This window comes from Anabrus simplex, chromosome 6 (genome assembly GCF_040414725.1).
Source record: "Anabrus simplex isolate iqAnaSimp1 chromosome 6, ASM4041472v1, whole genome shotgun sequence".
Classification (NCBI taxonomy): Eukaryota; Metazoa; Arthropoda; class Insecta; order Orthoptera; family Tettigoniidae; genus Anabrus; species Anabrus simplex.
In genome coordinates this window covers 182,792,728-182,808,037 of record NC_090270.1, presented here as the reverse complement: position 1 = coordinate 182,808,037, position 15,310 = coordinate 182,792,728, and positions in this window count along the sequence as shown.

Below are 15,310 nucleotides of genomic sequence, written 5' to 3'. Positions count from 1 at the left end.
TAAAATAAAATATGAAAAATTTTGTATTCTTATGAAATTGATATTACGTATTACGCCTTTCTTCCCTCATATTCTCCATTACGGTAAAAAGTGAGTTAATATTATTCTGGTAGAAGGTGACAAAACATTTAATTCCCTGGGTTTAGTTTGAGTCTTAGTATTGGTTGCGAATTTGAAAACAAATTTTTAAAATTAAATTAACTATAACAATAAAATAATATAAATATATTGAATTTAATGGTTATGGAGACGTTCAGTGAATTCAGTTATGAAATGATTTGAATGGGGTTCACTCAAATAGTGTGGGAGGCAGAAGACCCGGCCAAGGAAACCAGATAATACGGCTGAGGAAGTCGTCACACTCACCACGTGACACTCCAATATCTGAAGGCCGCCTGCCTAGGAAGCAGTTGCTTAGACTTTTCAAGACCTTAGATGACCCATGTGTGCCGCAGACGGAAGAGGATGGGTTACTGATTTAAGAGAAGCATAATTAAGTCTCATGATGGGGGTGTAGCCTGACTATCTCATACGTGGAAGTCTTGAGTTCGAATCTCGGCCAGATGAATGATTTTAATACTATTATTTATTTATTCCTGATTTAAATTTGTGGCGAAGTTAAGGCTCACGTCCCTATATTACACTTAACCACTTTAAACAACAACATTTAAAAACGTAAACATAAACGTAAGATACAGCAATTCTACAAAAAAAAAAAAAAAATATATATATATATATATATACTACAGACAGGTATACTAAGACTAGGTTACGAATCAGTAGGACAATTAGTGTGATAATGCTAATAATAAGAATATAATAATAATATTAATAATAATATTAATAATAATAATAATAATAATAATAATCCGCTTCTGTGGTATAGTGGTTAGTGTGATTAGCTGACAACCCCGGAGGCCCGGGTTTGATTCCAGACTCTGCCACGAAAATTTGAAAAGTGGTACGAGGGCTGGTACGGGGTTCACTTAGTCTCGGGAGGTCAACTGAGTAGAGGGGAGTTCGATTCCTACTTCAGCCATCCTCGAACTGGTGTTCCGTGATTTCCCACTTCTCCTCCAGGCAAATGCAGAGATGTTACCCAACTTAAGGTCAAAGCCGCTTCTTTCCCTCTTCTTTGTCTATCCCTTCCGATCTTCCCATTCCCCACAAGGCCCCTATTCAGCATAGCAGGTGTGGCTGGCTTGGCGAAGTACTGGTCCTCCTCCCCACTTTATACCGACCCAAAGTCCCACGCTCCAGGACACTGTCCTTTTTCAAAATCAGTTGCCGCCACAAACACTTTGCCTCTTCCCATATTAATGTAATTCGGTAAAATCTTCTTCATTATGATTATATTGTCTACCGTTCTTTGTCCTTTTCTAAAGCTCCCTGGTATGCTGACAAAACCGAGTTCTTTTCCGCCCAGTCACTTAATCTGTTAGTTAAAAACTGCTATATGAATTTTACTTAGAAAATATAACAGAGATAAAGCCCTATAATTATTCGTGTTGTTTTTATTACCTTTCTTCTTGTATATCGGACATACAATTCCTGTTTCTTATTCTTTATGGTACTTTCCCCTCCTCAAAAATCTTGTTAAATAATTTCACTATGTCATCTATCATAAGCCCAATTTTTTACCTCATTCCAAAACCTATTGTTAATACCATTGCATCCTCCCTCCGACCTACCCCTGATTTTACCTATCACTCCCATGACGACTTCTTTTGAAATTTCTTTGTCCAGATCGAATACTTTTACCCCCCCTATCTCTCCAGCTAACTTCTTCACCCTTGGTAGTTCACCCACTGCTCATCCTCAATACTTGGTTTCTCAAACCTCCTTCCACCCTTGACTATTATGTTTATTCTCTCCCATATTTTTTTCTATTTTATTCGTCCAACACCCTTTATTTATCGCTTCCGTTTTTTCTTTCATCTATGAATTTTTTTCTCACTGATTTTCCTTTTGTTGCCTTTCCTTAAATTATAGGAAACTTCTCTTTCTGTACTCCCATCTTTTTTTTCCTATACTCTGTTAACGCGTCCATAACCTTATTGCACATTTACTCACACTTCTTATTGTACCAGCCTTCCCCCCCTCACTTTTTTCTCCTCCTGCCTCTGTCAATCTGTGCTATCCTCTTGATTGGGTGTAAAATCAGTTCCAAAGTTCTATCAATGTTGTTTTCTTCCAACGCAACCTCCCATCGATACCTTACTAATTGTAACTCTTCTTTTATTATCGTATCCAATTCCCGTTCTGTTTTCTCTGTCGCTTTATATTTAATACACCCTCTCCCTAGTTCATCATTTTGCTTAACCTCTCTCTTTTTCTGCCTCCCTTCCTTCCTCCTTAACAACACTCACACTGGAAAATGATGGGATTCGATCCAATCTCCTACCTCCATCCTTAAAATTTCCTCCAGTATATCTTCTGAGCTTATTACTATGTCGATCACGCTTCCTTCCTGTTCTGTAACATACGTCAGTTTCCCAATTCTGTCGCCTTCCTTCCATCCCTTTGGAATAAATAAATTTCCCGCTGCACACATTTCTAAGAGTTTATCTCCATAACTGTTTAGCTTTATCTTCACTTCTTCTACTTTTCCTCATTACCAGGAAGGAATGTAGTTTGAAACCGAGGAAAAGAACATATTTCGTTCAACGGAAGAATTAAAAAGATTTTGACAATTTCACTTACCTTGTGCTGGAACGAAGGGTAAGTTGGTTTCTAAACAAATACCTCCAGAACGGTTCTGCTCCTGGAATCAGTATGGAAGTGGAACGAATAGCTGAAGTCTTGTTTAGAGAATGGACGAGAAGTGGTTGGTATAAAATGAGGTAATATTCTAGGTATTGGAATGTAACGTATTACGTTGATGTACAGATGGAGTTCCTACTCCATACTGATCTCTCCTTTTACGTCGTTTCTTCTTTTTTTGTACAAACATTTTTTAACAAGCGATTAAAAAGCATTCATAAATACATTATTATTTTGATTTTTAACGTATAATGGCGGCTATTAAAATATGGTTAGGACAGCTGAAGAGAAAATATGAAGACCGGGTCGAAAAATGTAGGGTTCCTTTAGTTACATTCCCCGGTGGATTACTTGATGTAAAATGAAATTTTTTTTAATAGTTGGAAAATTGGACTGGGAGGAAGTTGCAAATTTTTTTACAGGAGAAATCAAATATCGACGGAAAAATACCATGGTATTAAATATTTAAATAAATCGAGCATTGAACCAAGTAACTTATATTAATTATCATTTTGATAGAATTATTGACATAAAAATCTGACAAATCCAAATCTTACCTATCTTCTATTTTTTACCTTGGCACATTTGTGAATGACTTAAAAATCTAGTTTATCACTCTTTAATTCTGTACTAAAATATTGTACAATTTTATTCCAATTTCAGAGTAGTTTACGAATGACTCTAGAATGATTTAGATAAAGATTTGAGTTGAAATGAAATGTCGTATGGCTTTTAGTGCCGGGATATCTCAGGACGGGTTCGGCTCACCAGGTGCAGGTCTTTCTATTTGATTCCTGTAGGCGACCTGCGCGTCGTGATGAGGATGAGATGATGGATGATGATAAGACATACACCCAGCCCCCGTGCCATTGGAATTAACCAATTAAGGTTTAAATCCCCGACCCGGCCGGGAATCGAACCCGGGACCCTTTGAACCGAAGGTCAGTACGCTGACCGTTCAGCCAACGAGTCGGACATTTAAGTTGAAAACTAGTATTTTTGCCCTTCCTTAATGCCGGAGGTAATGATGCAAGCAAAATGCCTGCTTTACTAAAAAGGACCATACCTTAGATGTCGCACATAGACATTAACACTTTCGCATTTTAAGTGGTGGACCAGAATGTAAGGTGACCATATCCTTTCTATCTATCTATCTATCTAATCGGTGGAACAAAATGTTTGTAGATGTAAAAATGTCATTCTAGAACAACCAAATTAGAGAGATGAAATTCCATTGAACGTTTTCAACTCCGTATTCTACCGGGCGAGTTGGTCATGCGGTGAGGGTTGCCCAGCTGTGAGCTTGCATTCGGGAGATAGTGGGTTCGACCCTCACTGTCGATAGCCCTGAAGATGATTTTTTGTGGTTTCCCATTTTCCCACCAAGCACATTCTAGAGCTCTACCTTCATTAAGGCCACGGCCACTTCCATCCCACTCCTAGGCCTTTCCTATCCCATCGCCACCATAAAAAACTATCTGTGTCGGTGCGACGTGAAACACATCCTTAAAAATGTTCGTATACTTGTCTGTCATACTGTATCGACGATATGAGTTCATAATTGTGGTTTTTCGGTTGTGGTCGTTAATTATTCCCATTCTAAGACTTAAGTGATACATTATCTCCTTGACCGACTCTTCTCCTGATTTTCAAAAACCTTTTAGCCTACTCATATTTTATTCTTATTTCATTTTGATGGTAGATTTGTATTATTTTTGTATGAAGGAATTGGCCCTAACCGTTGAAGAAAGAGAATATTGCTTAAAGAAATACATCAAACATTTTATTTTACTTCCTTATACCAAGGGAATTGGCTGTGTTTCATGGGCCTCGTAATTGCAATCTCCAGTTCGGGAGATTTTGGTTTCAAATCACATTATCAGCAGGCTTGAAGATGTTCTTCTGCGGTTTCCTATTTTGACACCAGACAAATGCTAAGGCTGTACATCAATTAAAGCCACGGTTGCTTCCTTCCACTGTCACCAAAAAACTGCCTATCTTAGTACGATGATAAATTGTCGGGGAAAAAAAATCTTAAATAAGGTGCGGGGCACCGAAGATTGGAAGACGTATTAGATGCGGACATATGGAGGCATATTGTCTAGGCAGCGTGGGTCTTCGGAGACGGTGGTAGCTGAATGTTGATGTTGATGATGAAGGGGAAAGGAATGTTAAGTCATTTTATTTTCAATTTGTAACAGACATAACATACTGTAATGATTTCATTGATTTTGAGAAAGCATTCGACTCGGTATCTACGAAGTCCGTAGTAGAGACACTCTTAAAACAAGGTATTCAGAATCCGTCTATCTAGTAGCTGCAGAAAATTTATTCTTCTATGTATTGAGTTATTAAACTTCAAGACAATACAAGATTTAAAATTGGGAAAGAAATTAGGCAAGGGCATCATATATCCCCAAAATTATTTTTTCTGCATTAGAAGAAATATTTAAATCATTCAAAAGGACATAACTAGTCATAAACATATATAGGGTATATTGCAACTGCCTTCCTTCTGCTGACAAATTTGTATTGATTTCAACGAATGTGGATTATATAAAGAAGAAATGTTTAGAACTTTGGTAGTAAAGTGAAAAACTTCATCTAAAGTGAATCTAATTAGGACCAAAGTGTTATTAAATCCACATTGCTCCAGGAAAGAAATAAGGATACATTCAGTATCTATAGATTAAAAAACCATGATTTTATCGCCCTAATGGATATTGGTTTACCAAGCGAAGATCTTCAGGTCTTCAAACCTGCAGATTGTGAGGTGATGCATGGTCAGTGTGGTGGAACCTCTCAGCCGTTATTCTTGGTTTTCTAGACCGGGATCGCCATCTAACCGTCAGATAGCTCCTCAATTGTAATCACGTAGGCTGAGTGGACCTCGAGCCAAGTCCCAAGTTCGATTCAAATGCCTGCCCTGCCCGGAAATCGAACCTGGGCCTTCGAATGAGAGAGAGAGGCACGCTACCTATAGACATGGGGCGGACATTTATAGATTCAGTTGATCAATATACATAACTAGGCTATTTGAAATCTTCAGCGAGACAAATCGAAGAGTCAAGTCAGCATGGAACTCCTTTGGAGGACTGAATATCATCTTGAAAAGCAATCTACTACTAAGTCTAAAAAGAAAAGTGTTTGATCAGTGTGTCCTTCCTGTAATGATATTCGATTGTGAGTATTGGAGTCTAGATAAAAAGAATATCGAAAAGCTCAGAGATCCTAGAGGGCAATTGGAAAGAGTCATGTTGGGTATTTGCCGGAAAGACAGAAGACCAATGTTTGAATTACATTTCATACCTCTGTAAAATATGTCATCACTACTGTGAAGAAGAGGAAGAAGAAAAAGAAGAAGAAGAAGATTTGATGCTTGGAGGGTCATATTGCACTTCTAATAGACGGAGAGTGGACACACTTGAAGTCCTTCATTGGAGTTCTCTCTACCATCTTGAATGGCCTGAGATGGGTCGACGAGATTTGAACATTTGCGGGGAATAAATGGTTGTAGCTGGCAAAGGATCGTAAACTGTGGAGGAAGTCGATTAATAGAGCTTGACGACGTCGACGTCGACGATGATCGTTTAGTGATGACCAATTTTTTTATTACCTTTTTTTCTGAACTGGATATTCCTGTGACTTTATAGTGAAGTAGGACAGTAAATATGGTCATGTGTTAATGCCGGAAGCTAACCCGTTGAGAGAGACACTGTACATTTCCGGAGCATTGACAGCGGCAGCTTACAGTTTTTGTGTGTTCTTCACGTTCCAATGCTGCCCAGCACCGGGCAAGGTTCCTAATGAGTCACTTCTTGCGTCACCTGATAACTATATCATCCGGTAAACAGTTCATTTCCACCTGCCGACTCACATGTTCACAGTTGCAACACTCAGATAAAAATCTTCCTTTCAACTGGTTTGACACTAGTAGAGTAGAAATATTTTGTTGTGTAAATTTTAGACATAATTTCACCATGACTCAAAAGTCGGCAATGCATTATTATTATTATTATTATTATTATTATTATTATTATTATTATTATTATTATTATTATTATTATTATTATTATTATTATTTTGCTAGTTGCTTTACGTCGCACCGACACAGATAAGTCTTATGGTGACGATGGGACAGGAAAGGGCTAGGAGTGGGAAGGAAGCGGCCGTGGCCTTAATTAAGGTACAGCCCCAGCATTTGTCTGGTGTGAAAATGGGAAACCACGGAAAACCATTTTCAGGGCTGCCGACAGTGGGGATCGAACCTACTATCTCCCGAATACTGGATACTGGGCGCACTTAAGCATTATTATTATTATTATTATTATTATTATTATTATTATTATTATTATTATTTCTATCCGGGAGACAGTGGGTTCGAACAGCACTGTCTACAGCCTTGAAGATGGTTTTCCGTGATTTACCATTTTCACACCAGAAAAATACTGGGGCTTTACCTTAATATAGCCATGGCCGTTTCCTTCCCACTCCCAGATCTTTCCTAACCCATCATCGCCATAAGACCTATCTGTATCGTTGCGAAGTAAAAAAATTATTATTTTTATTTGCAAACAGAAAAAGCAAGCAAGATACTACCTAATAAAAATAGCATCGCTAAAATTCTAAACTGCAATTAAACCTATCAATAGAATTCTATTAAGAGCTAAATTCCTAGAGAGATTTCCCCCCCTTCCCCGCTACTACACAAATATTAGGGGCCGATGACCTTCGATGTTAGGCCCCTTTAAACAACAGGCATCATCATCATCATCATCATCAACACAAATATTATGCAATGGTAAAGTAAGCACGACACTTTCTATTAATATAACTGTACCGAGTGGTACACCTCCACGCCGCTAATTCAAATATTGCGCCAGTGGAAACTCCTCTACAGGAGAAAGCCTGAACTTTAACAAACTGAATTAACTCAACGGTTTTTCGGAAGATGTCACTACTGTAAATTTGGTAATTTTGAAGTGTTCTGAACTGTGTCTATTTTGATTTGTGTTTGTTTGCTCCGTATCAAGAAGTTTGGGCATTCTCTAACAGATGTCTCTACCAAAACTTTGATAACGCACTCTGGTGTAAAGGAATGAACTTTCTTGAAGAAATTTAGCATTCATAAGTTTTGTTTTTACTAAATTATTTTTGTTCTGTGGTTTGGGGGTTGGCAACAGTTATCCTTCTTTCCGCCTGTTTTGAATTTAACCAACAACTAATTTTTGTAATTAATTTCTGACCAATAGTGTCTTTCCTTCTCGATGTTGATGTGTAACTTCTAGCGACCCAATAAAATTGAGGGGGTGTGTCTACTCATTCTTGAAAGGTCTCGAATTCTCCACGAGGGTATAAAAACTGCTGATTTCCTTGTCTCGGGGCCACTTCAGTAACATCTTTCTTAGTGTGTGGATAGGTAGCAGGGGGCGGGAAGCGCCTCTTTCTCCAAGGCAGCAGTTCATCTACAAGGTGATGGCCTGTTAACATCTTCATTTCTTGCTAGCTCAGCAGTTTAACTCTCGGGGAGGGTTCGAAACCTTTAGTATGTAACCTACCCTTTTAAAATGTAAATTCTTTTCTGTCTATCTACAAATTACAAATCTGTAAAGCAGGGATAGAGAGTGCTTCACCCTCTCGAACTCCCCTTCATTTTGAATTTGAGGTGACTATGTTTTCGTAACCGTTTTTTCTCTTCCTTCTTAAGGTCTTAAACTTATTTGCCGACTAGTCACCTCCATAGATTGGGATTAGCCCCTGTATCATCGGCCTAGTGCCACGTAGGTTTTTAGACAAAAACTTGGTGTAGGAGTGCAAGTTATCGCCTCCATTCATTTTGTATTTTGGGCCATTTTTCTTAACCTGTTTCTTTTCTTCATGCGAAGGCCTCGTAGGTTGGGTATTAATTACCCCTGTTTCCTTGTGTGCCTTAAGGGCAGATAGGAATGAAGTTTGTGGTAGCCTTTGATAGGCTTGTAAAATCGAGAGCGGGACAGCTCTTTATAGTGTTGTGGTAATAGTGCCTTAGAGAGGCTTGAGATATAAAATTGGGAGCTAATGCTCCATGTAATTAAGGGTGTTCTGCCCTTTGGTATCTTGTTATTGTGAGCTTAGAGCTCCGAAATTATTTTTGGGGCTCAAAGCCCAGGTCTTGTAATTACCCCCTAAATCTTGTGATTTCTTTGTATCTAATTTTGCCTTGTTGTTGATTTGTTAAGTTTACAAATTCTATGTCATCATTGTTAAGTTTTGAAAATATAACCTTTGTTAAAGTTTTAAATTAACTTTAATTTTGTAGTTGAGACCTATTCCCGCCCGCACCTTCTTTCACCTCTGCTGTTCCACAGATACCTCGGAACAATAACTATAATAATTTTAAACTGCGTTTTATTCCTATAAGCTAACAGAAATTAAAAGTCTTCTTAAATGCTGAAAGATAGAGGATGCAGAGTATGAATTACGCCGGTGACTTGAACTACCTACTCAGAACTAGAAGCAGGTTATCGGAATACAGGAATCAGCTGGTAAATATTTTCTTTTCTCGACTACCTTTTGTTCTCGACTGAAGCAAGCAACGCAATATTTGAATACGAACAGTGGCAGTAACCGATTACAATACAATGACTGTAACTATTTCGCCATTAAAATACTGTATATTTTGTTGAAGTTATTTCTTTAAACACAATTTATAAGTGTATTGTGTTACTTAAAAGAAATGATTACTTTCGTGAAAAGTGTAACCGGTGAATTGCCATTGATGATGTATAAGTGCCCATAATACTAGTTGGAAATGTCAGTATCTACACCAAACTGAATTTATATACCCTAAGCTTCATGGAAACATATTTCGAACTAAATTATCTGCCCATCGAATTCCCCCCGATAATGTGTGGTGCAAATGAGTCGGTTAGTTTCAAAACTCAACATGTCTATGTTAAAGAGTATTGAGAAAAATTGGAAAAAGTTATCGGTGTTAATATCGGGATTGAACCGATGAGAATGTACATTATGATAAAGGTAATTGTTATGATTGAAATAACAACAATGACAATAATGTAGTCGCCTCTGTGGTGTAGTGGTTAGCGTGATTAGCTGCCACCCCCGGAGGCCCGGGTTCGATTCCCGGCTCTGCCACGGAATTTGAAAAGTGGTACGAGGGCTGGAACGGGGTCCACTCAGCCTCGGGAGGTCAACTGAGTAGAGGTGGGTTCGATTCCCACCTCAGCCATCCTGGAAGTGGTTTTCCATGGTTTCCCACTTCTCCTCCAGGCAAATGCCGGGATAGTACCTCACTTAAGGCCACAGCCGCTTCCTTCCCTCTTCCTTGCCTGTCCCATCCAATCTCCCCATCCCTCTACAAGGCCCCTGTTCAGAATAGCAGGTGAGACCGCCTGGGCGAGGTACTGGTCATTCTCCCCAGTTGTATCCCCCGACCCAAGGTCTGAAGCTCCAGGACACTGCCCTTGAGGCGGTAGAGGTGGGGTCCCTCGCTGAGTCCGAGGAAAAGCCAACCCCGGAGGGTAAACAGATTAAGATAAGATAAGAAGATAAGAAGATAAGACAACAATGTAGAATTGTTCTAGAGTTAAATTATAATGAAAGTTTGTAGAACATGTCCAGTTTTGGAACAAACAGCAATGGACACAATGTGGGTTGGATGGATTCTGAGGGAAGCAACGCTAAAATTCTAAACTGGAATTAAACCTTCTAAACATTCCTATTTTCACGGTAAGTTCAAGTTGACTCTTATTTAATGACAATGTTTCACGATGGAAAAAATAGGAACATTTTCATCTTCCATGATTACTTCAACATTAAGAATAAATTAATATTGTCTTCTTGGAGAATACTTTCAAATAGCATTACTGTCGATCTCTGGCTCATCTTCCTCCTTCTGTTATTCTTCCTGTTTTTGGAAGTTCAGTTGTCTAGAATTTGTCAGTTCCTTGTAAAAGCTGAGATCTGGATTAGAATCCTATTTACCACCATAAAGATTTTTGAGTAGATTTAGAACGCCAATTACTTTTGTAACTTTAAGCAAAACGCCAAGCTGTATGGGTTCACTAAATACTTTTTCTGTTCTTGCCTCTTCTGAAAAAACCTTTCGGCTCCCCCAGGATTGTAAAATACGTTGTTTCGGCTTGAATGGTTACTGTAGTTTTGTTCCTTTGTATGATGAATATTTTCGTGGAAGCAAATTTGAAATGCCAGTTAGCAGGTTTTTTAAAATTTCACTGACTGCTTCCTTCCAGTTAAAAAAATCGGGACAGATTAGGGTTCCACATTTCTGAAAACTATCTCTACAACCCTTTGGCTTTAGAATTATTTCCCGTAACCGTATTTCTTTTTCAATATGACCAAATATTCTGTCTGGTGGTATAAAAGAATGCTCTAGTACCAGAAAAACTACAAGTACTGATTTTATGTGATTTAGAGCGTCACTTTTCAACCACTTACTTGACATATCTATCGTAATTTGATTTTTATTTTGCCCCCCGCAACCATTGGTAAAAAGGTGAATAGTTCGCACAGTCGCATTTTTACCGTATTATTTAACCTGTGATGAACGAAACAAGCTATTTGGTTGGAGCTTTTAAATCAGTCACTTTCTTCCAGCAATAAATAAATATGTTTTCTTTCGATTGAGCTGTCGTAGATGTTCATTCACATATTGTAATATTATACATGTAAATCTGGCAACTGCAGTAGGCAGCTTGTTCGGGAAGTTTTGGCAGCATAGCGTTCTTCTCTCAGTCGAAGGAGTAAGTAATTTAAGCTTCATTCTGTGGTCGTAAGAGTTAGTAAAATAATTTTACACGTAGTTCTGCATTTGATTGTAAAAATGTGATGAAAGAAATTATACTTGACTCCTAGTGCAGTACTTTGTCCTGCATTATAAATACGCCGTATTTGTTTAATAGCCAGATCGCTTGACAAATACTGTCCTTCGTATTTACTACGACATCAGTGTGACTCAGTGGGAATCAATGAAATTCCTCACGTTTTCAGTACGCGCCCTGAGCTTTCTTGAACGAGTATCAGCTCCTCTTCTTTTCTTTGGCGCGAGACCTGTCTTCAGATATTCACTTCCAAGTCTCTGAACACGAAACTTCGAAATTCCAAAAATTGAAACAAAGCCATTTTGACATACCTGAGCCACATTTTTTCAGAAACAAACTTAGGAATATTGTTCCTCGAAGCCACTTGTTTGCCTTTGTTGTTTCTACTTACTCGTGGTCGCTTTCTCTGGGGAGATTCTTATGTCATATACCAGAGAATGAATCTTGACACACTTTATTGTAACATAAAATGACTGTTGGAAACGTCTGACATCTTGCAACTCAATATCATTACAGTTGAAGTCAAGCTGCATGGCTAAATGGTTAGCGTGCTGGCCTTTTGACACAGGGGTCCCGGGTTCGATTTCTGGCAGGGTCAGGAATTTTAACCATCATTAGTTAATTTCGCTGGCACGGGAGCTGGGTGTGTGTAACGTCTTCATTATCATTTTATCCTCATCACGACGCGTAGGTCGTGTACGGGAGTCAAATCAAAAGATCTGAACCTGGCGAGCCGAACATGTCGTCGGACACTTCCGGCACTAAAAGCCGTACGCCATTTCATTTTTATTACAATTGAAACCGAATCTGGATGGATGGGTGCAATTTGGTTCCTTCGGAAGAGATTTTGATGAATGCCTGAAATAAAAGAAACCGACCTCGATAGCTGCAGTCGCTTAAGTGCGGCCAGTATCCAGTATTCGGGAGATAGTGGGTTCGAACGCCACTGTCGGCAGCCCTGAAGATGGTTTTCCGTGGTTTCCCATTTCCACACCAGGCAAATGCTGGGGCTGCACCTTAATTAAGGCCACGGCCGCTTCCTTCCAACTCCCAGCTCTTTCCTCTCCCATCGTCGCCATAAGACATACCTGTGTCGGTGCGACGTAAAGCCAATAGCAAAAAAAAAAAAAAAAAAAAGTGATAATTTCGAAACCATAAGGAAATTGTTTCTTTTGATTTATTCATGATTTTCAGTTTAACATTAGGCTAGTTTAATGCTATGACAATTTTAAAATGAAATATTTTTAGATACAATGCTCACTTTGCTCCTTTATCTCTATTTTTCTTCCATGCACAGACATCTCTTCACCTTTTCCTACTACGCCCTGGCTCGGCAGCCATAGTGCTGCTTTTACAAACTCTAATCTCCTGCTCATCATCCATTTTACTAGTTATGAAAACTACGTGAGTGTGTGCACTGGTTTCTATATAATGAAACAAACCGATACACTGAACTACGCATTATTGGAACCAAACCTTTCTTACAACAATAAGCTTCCTTATGTTACCAGGTTACTTCGGAAATGTCAAGTTATGGAACAGAATATGTTGTGGACATACTCAGTTTTGGAACAGAACTGAAATGTCGAGGTTTAATATCTAAGGAATAAGAAGAGTTATAGCAAAGCAAAGTCACCTCCATACAGGCCATGAAGGCCCTTGGAGGAGTGGAAGGTAAAGGCTTCCACCATTGTTAACCTCGGCACGTGATGTGGGTAGAGTGGTTAGCTCTACACCCTGCCGCCTTTGCCCCCAGGAATTAACTTGGTACTCATTTTTGGTGTAGGCTGAATGAACCTCAGGTCCATATGCACCTCCGGAAGTAAATTTTACAACTTCCTGACGGGGATTCGAACCCACGTTCTTCCTGGCGAACCGAGCACGCCTTTACCGCCTCGGCCAGGCAGCCCCTAAGAAGAATTATGAATAAAAAAGTTATCACATATTAAACAGGGAGCCCCAAAGATCATGAAGCATACAATATCTCCTTTTTAATTTTTTGTGGACATGTTGAGTTTTGGAACTAACCGACTCAAATATAGATTTTAATTTCACCCGTAATGTTGACATCGATCTCTAATCATACGTAAGTTATCTCTCAAATCTCAGATACACTGTACATCGAATTTTTCTGGAAGTTGTGTGTAAATTTATTTACAAATAGAATATCAGCAGTAAGATTTCAACCCCTTACTGACTTGATACTTCATTTCGCCAATAATTATCACGCCTTCTACTTCAAAAGTGCGGCCATGACCCAGACACTGCACCTCCAACTTGTTCGATATCTAGCACGATGAGTAACGTAAGGTGATAGTGACTTTGTACCTTAACACGAGATAACCTCTTCGTTGAAATAATTACGTATATCTGCTTTCCACTTCGCATTATAAACTATTCATGCTTAAACACACTGAAGTTCAGCATGATGAATCACATAAAACAAAATGTAACTTGAATATACATGGAGAAGTAGGTCAAACTTAAGAAGTGTGTTCGCATAATACGATAATACATAAATAAACACTTTACACAGTTGTTATTGTGTTCTAATATTACCGTATTATCTTTATAAATGTAATGACTGTCGGAGAGAGGGAGAGCGAGTCCAAAAAATAACTTCCTTTGCAAAAATATTACCGTAAAAATAGAGCCTTATAATTAGTTTATCAAACATTTCAATATTTTGAATTAAAAAATATATTATTTATCAATTATGCTATATTGAGCATTTAATGAAGACCGTTGAACAAAGGAATATGCTATTGAGCAGAAATTAATGTTTCCAGCCACCTTATTTTTCTAAGATTACTTCAAAATTTAAATACTCAATTTGTATTATCCTATTACAACAATAAGCTTCCTTCTGTTACAAGGTTACTTCGGATATGTCAAGTTATGGAACAATATGCTGTGGACATACTCAGTTTTGGAACAGAACTGAAATTTCAAGGTTTAATATCTAAGGAATAAGAAGAGTTGTGAATAAAATATTATCACATATTAAACAGGGAGCTCCAAAGATTTGTGAAATTAAAATCTATATTTGAGTCGGTTAGTTCCAAAAGTCAACATGTCCACAAAAAATTAAAAAGGAGATATTGCATGCCCTGTACGCATCTGTCCTCATGATATTCGACAGATATAAAGAGTTGATCCCCTTTTCATCGTTTACTCAACGTGCGAACTTCTGCCATGACATTGTTCAAGGACATCCCTGTATATGCTGTGAAGAAATGATTCGTAGTAAATCAATACACTGCTGAATGCCTGGCACATACATACATCATTATTATAGACCGTTATGCCTTTCAGCGTTCAGCCTACAAGCCTCTGTGAATTTACTAAACCTCGCCACAATCCTCCATTTTCCACTAATGCTGTGGCCTGATTTAGTTCTACACCTCTTATCCTTAATCGTTAGAAACTGAGTCTTACCATCGTCGTCTTGGTCTCCCTCTACTCCTGTTACCCTCCATAATAGAGTCCATTATTCTCCTAGGTAAGCTATTTTCCTCCATTTGCCTCACATGACCCCACCACCGAAGCCGGTTTATGCGTACGGCTCCATCCATCGAGTTCATTCTTGCCTTAGCCTTTATCTCCTCATTCCGAGTACCCTCCTGCCAATGTTCCCACTTGTTCGTACCAGCAATCATTCTCGCTACTTTCATGTCTGTTTCTTCTAACTTATCATATAAAGCAAA